The sequence below is a fragment of the Carlito syrichta genome, unplaced genomic scaffold, assembly GCF_000164805.1.
Source record: "Carlito syrichta isolate Samal-C Ts95f unplaced genomic scaffold, Tarsius_syrichta-2.0.1 Scaffold287257, whole genome shotgun sequence".
Classification (NCBI taxonomy): Eukaryota; Metazoa; Chordata; class Mammalia; order Primates; family Tarsiidae; genus Carlito; species Carlito syrichta.
The window spans coordinates 426782-435650 of NW_007231353.1; the positions used below are offsets into that span (position 1 = coordinate 426782).

An 8869-nucleotide genomic window follows, 5' to 3' on the forward strand; every position below is an offset into this window, starting at 1 on the left:
CTCCATTTGAAAATGTCACCCCTTCCTGAACTAAACCGGTTTAAATCTCACATGTATTAATTTATGGTTTCTTGTCACTTTAGTCCTAAATTAATTATATATAACCAAGCTACAGTTCAATCATGGCAGGCAGACTTTCTCAGGACCTCCACAGATGGACCTAGGTCACACATATCTTAAATATTTTACAGAGTTTGGCATCTTTAGTCAACAAAACTAATACAAATTATGAATAAAAAGAGTGAATAAGTATATGATATTCTGGTATCCATTGCTATTTAAACATTTTTGTTGAACAAAGGAAAGAATGAAAGAGATGAACATACTCTGTTTTTGATTTTGTTTTGTTTTTTGGTTTGGTTTCATTTGCTTGCTTGTTTGTTTTTTGTCTCATTTAGTTTTGCCACATGGTTTTTCCTGCCAATCAGTCATTACCACAGACAATTATTGCATTTTCCACACATGCCTCTATGAGTCTCCTTGTGTCCTCAGGACCTGCTGATTTCCTTTGCACTACTGCAATAGTCCTTCTTTTTTTGTGGTTTTGCTTTCCACAGTTTTAGTTACCCATAGTAGAACATGGCCCAAAGATATTAAATGGAAAATTCCAGAAATGAACAATTCATAAATTTTAAGTTGTGCACTATCCTCCTCTGTCCACCAGGGTTGTGAATCATCTTTTTGTCCAGCGTACCTGTTTCTCACCCACCAGAAGTCACTTAGTAGCCCTCTCAATTATCAGATTGACTGTATCAGAGTACTTGTGTTCAAGTCTCCCTTATCTTGCTACAGTGGCCCCAAAGTACAAAATAGTGATGCTGACAATTCAAATATGCCCAACAGAAGCTGTAAGTGCTTCCTTTAAGTGAAGGTGAAAGTTCTTGAGTTCATAAGGAAAGAAAAACAATCATATGTTGAGGTTGCTAAGATCATTGGTAGGAATGAGTCTTCTATCTGTGAAAAAAAAAATCCTGTTAGTTTTGCTGTTGTGCCTCAAATTGCAAAAGTTACAACCACAGTGAGTGGAAAGTGCTGAGTTAAGATGAAAAAGGCATTAAATTGGGAGGTGTAAGACACTGAAAGAGATGTGCTCCAATTGATGACAACGGAGTTTGATACTAAGTAGGGCTTCAGGCATCCACCGGAGGCTTGCATCATATCCCATGCAGATGAGTGGGGACTACTGTACCTCCCCCACCTTGGCAGCTTCTCCTGCCCAAAGCTATTACCTTTCTTTGCGCACATTCGTGTAACCCAAAAAGCTACTGAGACAGCTCTCAATTGATTTAGAGGATTATTTTGCCCAAGAAAAAGAAAACCACTGTAGGATCTGTGGCATGTGCTTTTTCCAAGGATGGTTTTGAGGACTTCAATACTTAAAGGGGAAAGAGCAAGCAGGAAGGGAAGGAGGAAGGAGGAACAAAACTGTGTAGGTAGGCAATGAGGCAAGTGGTTACATTCTTGTGAGGTTTTGGTTAGGCTCAGTGCATCAGTTACATGTTAGTCTTTCTGTCAGTAAACATACACTTTACATAAGGTAAAATAAGCATCATTACAGTGAAATTACAGCTATCTGTTTGGGAACAAAAGGAAGGCAGTTGTTTAGTTGTTTGTTTGTTTTATGCATGAGTCTGTTCCCAAACTTAACTTTCTCTTTGGTATGGTGAGTTTGAGGTCCCAAGATTCTTTTTTATTCTTTCACAGTTGCTTTATTTAATATGTTCAGTGGAAGTCTGAGATCATCTGTTCCTCTTTCTCTCTTATCTTCTTTATCTAATTTATCCAAAGTTGTCTGTTTTGCCTCATAAATTTCTGAAGTCTATTCACTCTTTTTCATTTCTACTGCCATCTGACTCAAACTACACCATATTCTCTTACTTAAATTTCCACACAGGCCTGCTAACTTAACCCTCAGTTATACTCTATCCCTATATTCAATTCCCACACTGCCACTTAAGTATTTTAATTTTTTCAAAGATGAATGGAACCGTATCAACTTCAACCTTTCTCTTTGCCCACAACTTTGATGACTTCATTTGCTCTGAATGAATCCAGACATTTAGCATAGCTTACAACATTTTGCATGAACTGGTGTCTACTTGATACTCCCACTTCAGGTTGTATCCTTCTTCTCCTGATTTCAGCGACTCCTGAAGAATTTCTCCTTCTCCTTCCATGGCCATGTTCCCTTTTGTCATGAGGCCTTTACATTCTGAAGGAACCACCTCAGCTCTGCTCTACACCCTCCCATTCTTAATTACTACATTCCTTTCAGATCAAGCTTCCTATGAGAAACTTTCCCTGTGACTACCTAGATAAGGTGTAATCTTTCTATTACAGTTTCTCGTAGCACGAATCAATATCTCCTCTCCATTAATATCGAAATTCGGGGGTTATTTTGTCAAAGCAAAAATTCCACTGGACAAAGTTAAACATGCAAGGATGATTTTATTCAAGGTAACTGCAACAGGATAAAAGCACCAGAACTCAGTCTTCGCTCAATTCCACTGCTGGAGAGGCTTTAAGAGCTGGGGAGGAAGATCTTAAGCCATTTGTGTCTACTAATTGACTTTATTTAGAGAAGTAAACTTTTTCATATCTTCATGCCCCAGGTCGTTTTACAACTTGTAATAAGGCCCCTACTGAAGTTAGGGTCTTACTCTTTCCCAGGGCCCAGGAGATGGAGCATTATCATCCTTATTTACATTTCCAAGGGATGGGTCTCAGGTCCTTAGCAATTCAGTCTTCCTTTATAACACAGGCAAGAGGCATTTTAAAAAGATTTACATCTCAAAGAAGTATTCTAAAGTAAATGCTCTAAGGAAAGGGAGGTCAGGGGCCTAGAGGCCCAAAGGAAGCCCATCTGAAGTTTAGTCAAGCTGAAAGCAACACCAAAGCTGTCCAATTTGTTATTCTCCTGATTGAATTGCCTCAATAGCTTCTCATCATACTTAAAATTCAAATCAAAATTCTCACTAGTCCTATAAGGCCCAGGAAGAATTGAACCCTCATCTCCTATCATTTTTCCATTTGCTTACTACACATTCTCATTACACTGCTTTTTGTTAAGCTCCATAAACACGCCACACTCATTCTATTCTTTGGTTCTTTACACTAGCTGTTCTCTGTCTTTCGTTATGTGGGCTCCATTAAGCCAACGAAGTTTGTATCATTTTCACTTTACACCACTTAGTACACTGAACGGTGTTGAACACATAAAAGGCACTCTAATTAGTGTTTGTTGATTAGATACATGAAAGATTGAGGGGTTAAATGAGTGAAAGAATGAATTAATTTAAAAACATTGCGTTCAGCGGGCTCGGTGGCTCAGCCTGTAATCCCACGCCTTTGGGAGGCTGAGGTGAGTGGATTGCCTGAGCCCGCGGTTTCGAGACCCGCCTGGGCAGGAGAGACCTCATCTCTACAATAAATCAAAAAATTAGTCGGGCCTGGTAGCGCGCACCTGTAGTTCCAGCTACTTGGAAGGCTGAGGCAGAAGGATCACCGGAGCCCAGTAGGTCGAGGCTGCGGTGGCTGGGAGCGGCCACTGCACTCCAGTCTGGGCGACAGTGAGACTCCAACTCAAAAAAATAAAAATAAAAAAATAAAAAATAAATAAAAACATTGCATTCAAAATTTGCTGAACTTAAAGCCAGTATATATATTTTTTGTATTTTGGTTGAATTGTTTTGGGCCTTTTGGTTATAATTTGATTTTATAGTTTCATTCTCACATTAAAATTGTTTTTTTTATACTCAAATTTTTTGGTGAAGTCTCACTTTAGTTCCTAAGTACTGAGCCCCGTCTCATTACAAACAGTATGTTAATTAGGAACGCTTAAAAAAAAAAAAAAAAACAAGAATACACTCAACAAACAAGTATATTCTGCAGTACATAAGAGACACATTATGGTGACTAAAGAGGATCAAAGTTGGAGATTCAAGCAGCAACCCAGGATGAAGGCAGAGGTGCAAAGGACATCGAGTAAGTGAAGGGGAAGACATAGTGACATGCACAGAACAAGGAATCTGTGGTACTCAAAGTATACCCACATCCCTCACTCTTGCCAGGTCTATTAGATCATAAAAGCACAGCATCCCTACTCTTCAGCGGAGTCTTCACCTAGAAAAGCATCGAAGTATGGGATGTGAATATAGGTTCTAGCATATTAACATCTGATATATTTCCTACTGATGATATAAGTGAAATAGGTTATTTTCTGGTTCAAAAAAAGTACTGTTTATCAACACAAACAGTCCTGTTATAAATATATTGCACCTTTTAAAACTTTAAGGTGAGAATAAAGGCTTAGGTGAGAACAAGCATTTAAATAATTTGGCCTTATTCACCCAATAAATTAAAAACTGATTTTCTGCCTCCTTTTAAACTAAAATACCAAGACTATATTTGTAACTTTTCAAAAGACCTATTGCTTTTCTGGTCATCTTTGGGATGAATTGATATTAAGAGTAAGAAAAGCCATGAAAAAAATGAAGACTGGTCATTGAGCATTTGGGGTCTCTGCTGTGGATTTGATATTAGACACCCAGAGAGAATTTTCTATAGAGAACTGCCTAACAGTGTTATATCCAGGTCTATTTGACATCTAACATGCTAAATAGCATTGGGAAATAATAAGTAAAAGTATTCTTTATATTTCTTGGATTATTCAAAGAGAAAAATAAGAGAGTGTGATCATTATACAAACTGGCACCATTAAGTGCCTACATGATTTACCAAAAAACATAGCTGTCATCCATTCCTTTATGTTTTACATTCTAGACAACCCATCCAAACACTATAAATGAAGAAAAACACGTTTGATTCTAAGGGTTTCTAGGATTGACTAGAAAGGGCTGTCAGTTAATCATATGTACGTTTTTCGTTAAAAAAGACATGAACTCTACTTAAAGATATGCATGATAAAGTATTTGTAAGGAAGTGTCCTAATGTCAGCAGCTTACTGTGAATGTATCAAAAAAGTGAGATGATTTAAAGGGTGAATAAAGAGTTGAGTAGATGACAAAATATATGATAGAGTAACTACAGTAAAATGTTAATTGTCAAGCCTGGTTGATGGTTATTTAAGTGTCTACCATGTTTCTGTATATTGAAAATTTTTTATAATAGAATATTAAAAATAAAAAAATGCCATTATAGTTACTCCTAGGAAGGGCAATGACTGGAAAGGGCATAAGAAGGTTTGGGGGATGCTAGTATTCTGTTTCTTGGTCTGGATGCTGGTTATTGGTAATGTTTACACTGTGACAACTTACAAACTAAAGACTTATGATATTTCATTGTTTTTGTATGAATGCTTCATATAAAAAATTCAAGTAAAAGTTCAGAAATAAGTCGGGCTCGATGGCTCAGCCTGTAATCCCGCGCTTTGGGAGGCTGAGGTGAGTGGACTGCCTGAGCCCGCGGTTTCGAGAACCGCCTGGGCAACTTGGCGAGACCTCATCTCTACAATAAATCAAAAAATCAGCCGGGCATGGTAGCGCGCACCTGTAATTCCAGCTACTTGGAAGGCTGAGGCGAAAGGATCGCTGGAGCCCAGCAGGTCGAGGCTGCGGTGGCCGGGAGCGGCCACTGCACTCCAGTCTGGGTGACAGAGTGAGACTCCAACTCAAAAAAAAAAAAAAAAAGTTCAGAAATAAAGCAAAAAAAAATCTCATTCTAGAGCCAATATCAAGTAAGAGAAACTCAATCCTAACAAGTTTAGGAGGGGAAAAACTCACGTGGTTGAAAAGTCCTAGGGCACAGCCAGGTTCAAAAAAGTCTGGATCATATGGCATTGTCCACGTTCTATCTGTATCTCCAGGTTTACTTACCTATGCTTGCTTACAGGGTCCAGGGGCTCAAATGTTGTAACTAAGATTTTGTGCCTCTCTCTCTCTCTCTCTCTCTCTCTCACTCTGTCTTTCAGGTAGGTTCAAATTTAGAAAAACCTTTCAAGACATAGAAAGATTTATAAATCCCAGATGAATAATAGGTTGAAATTCAAGATACCCTAATTACCTACAAAAGAAAAGCTATACTAAAGTAAAATTAATGTCTAGAGAAAATAATAATGTGACTTCTTTAAAAGGACAGCAATACATTCTGGAATTTACCAATTAAGTAGTGCTCTGCCAGCTGGGGTTGATGAGAAAAAAATGCTGCTGCCAAATCAATCTTATGATGACTCTAATGATTTATTTTTTTCATTATACAAAAAAAGTCAGAAAATATTATCATTCCTAGAATAAGGCTTAAAAAAGCTAAAGAAGCCCCTAGTACTACATTCTTTGATATTCTTTTTATCATCTCATTGTTTTTCTGATCTGTCATGAATATACAAAAAGGTATAGAGAAAAATATAATAATCATCTGGGTACCTACCCAGATAAAGAAATCATTAAAAGTTCTCTTGATGTTCCCCATTGCACTGCATCAATTAATTCATGACATTCCAATTACTTATAAAAAAATAAAAATGTATTTGTACTGTTTTATACATTTATCGAACAATTTCCAGCTCTGATGAACTTATTTCTTTTTTTTTTTTTTTTTTTTTTGAGTCAGAGTCTCACTGTGTCACCCGGACTGGAGTACAATGGCTGCTCCCGGCCACCGCAGCCTCCACCCACTGGGCTCCGGCGATCCTCCTGCCTCAGCCTTCCAAGTAGCTGGAACTACAGGCACGCACTACCACGCCCGGCTGATTTTTGATTTATTGTAGAGATGAGGTCTCGCCAATTTGCCCAGGCGGGTCTCAAACCCACGGGCTCAGGCAATCCACTCACCTCAGCCTCCCAAAGGCGCGGGATTACAGGCTGAGCCACCGAGCCCAGCTGTAACTGTTCATTTTAAACAAATATTTGTTGAATGAATAAATAACTTTTAATACTCTATTTTTTTTACACCACTTCCCTCAGCCTCCAGATTATACCTTTTCAGTTATTTTCCTGAGCTCTTTTAGGATATTTTTGTTTTGCTGAAATTCTGCCCTCAATCTACTTGACATTATTTATCATGAAGTTCTCCTTTTCTTTCTGGCCTCTTTATCCTGCCTGCCTGCTTGCCTGCCTTTTCTCCTTCCTTTCCTCATTCCCTTTTTCCCTTTTTCCCACCCTTCCTCTTTTTATTTCTGTATATGCTGTAATTTATCTGGTCATAGTACCTGGATACAATAACAAGTATTGATTTAACACCTTTGAGACATCTCTTGAGACAGAGCAACCCAAAAAGAAAATCTCAACATATGCAAGAGTAATAAATAAAAAACATTGTGATCTAAAATGTACAAAGTATCATTCATTTCTGGAAACATCTTAAGAAAATCAGGCAACCACATGCCCATAGGCAGGTGTCTGGTGTTAATGCTGCTAATGTTAGAAACATACCACCACAGATCCAGCACAATTATTTTTATGGCTTTTGCCAACATATGTTTACTTATACTAAATAGCTTGGGGTCCTTGGACAGAAGCCCTTCTTCATACAAACAGAAAGTTCAATCATGCCAGAATTAGTAAGCCTGAAGATGCAATATCTTTATGCTTTGGTGAACAGACAATGGCAACAGCCTCTGGCAACATGAGCTGATAAGAACAGAGAAGGTGAAGGTCAATGCTGTGTAAGAATGCAGTTTAGGTCAGATGTGTGTTTATCTATCCCAGAGTGAGAAGATCATGTGGATCTTGAACATTAAATAATTTTTCGTACTCTCCATGTCCCAAAAGTCTGGGCCTACAGATTGCTTCAGCACAATTACATGAGAATAACAGTAAATTGATTATCCATCAGTTTTCCATAGAGTATTTCACAGTTTTCTATTCTTCTTCCTGTGCTCTTAATAAAACTACACATTGCTGTCCTTCAGTCACTAAATTCTGAACAGTACTTAGGGTAGCAGCTGACTTTAAGTCTCTGTTTACAGGAGGAGAGTGGCTAGGATAATTGTTTGCATAATTTTTATTAGGTTGATCTTCAGATCATTCATTAAGGAGTTGTTCTGGTATGTGGGAAAGCAGGATAAAGCATTCCCATCAATCTTATTTGACAGAGCCAAGCAGGTTTCTTTTAAGATCTGTGCTTTGTCTTCATTGTCCTATAGAATTAGTATAATATAGCAGAGGTTTATTTGTTAGAAGTGAACATGGGATTCTGTGTGCTTTTAAAAAAATCATTTACTTTCTTTTCTAAATGTCTTGGCATAAAAATTTGCTCTCTTTAATTTATACTGGCAAACCTCCTGACATTTTTTCTTATATAGCTTTATAATTTTGCATCATTTATTAAAGCTTGGTGGAGTTTTATATATCAGAATCATAATTCATTCATTGAAGGTAAGATTTTCCAGATAAGATTTATTTCTTATTCTTCCAGATAGCACAGAAAAGTTAGGAACAGATTCAGTTTTTATTTTCATTTATCATTTGTAGTTTCCATAATAATATAAGTAGTATAAATTTAGATCTCAATCCTGTGTAAAGGCAGGTCTGTGGTTATGATTTTAGTAAACTTTTTTTTTTTCAGGCCAAAGCTCAGTCTGAGACAGAAAAAAAATATATTTCATCTTTGTTTGTTTATGAATGAGATTTTAAAATTTTAATCTAGCCTTTCATTATTTGAAGTTGACAACTTTAAGCATTTGTTTCATGTCTAACTACAGTTAATGCTGCTCAAGGCCTTTACTACTTTCTCTGGGTTATTATTGACAATAATTGTCAATGAGAAAGTTCCATTATAACCATGTTTGGCCAATTCATTTAGCATAGCTCACAAAGCATTTTGATTTTAGGCATTTTTTTTTTTCAATACAAGATAACAATGCTCTATTTTATCAAGAGTCTTAGTTTTATTTATGGATTTATTTGTGAAG

General features: G+C 37.2%; 1 pseudogene; it reads right to left on the minus strand.

The window, feature by feature from the left end:
• Nucleotides 1-3823: 3823 nt before the first annotated feature.
• On the minus strand, nucleotides 3824-8095 carry LOC103254651 (annotated as a pseudogene).
• Between the last annotated feature and the right edge of the window lie 774 nt (nucleotides 8096-8869).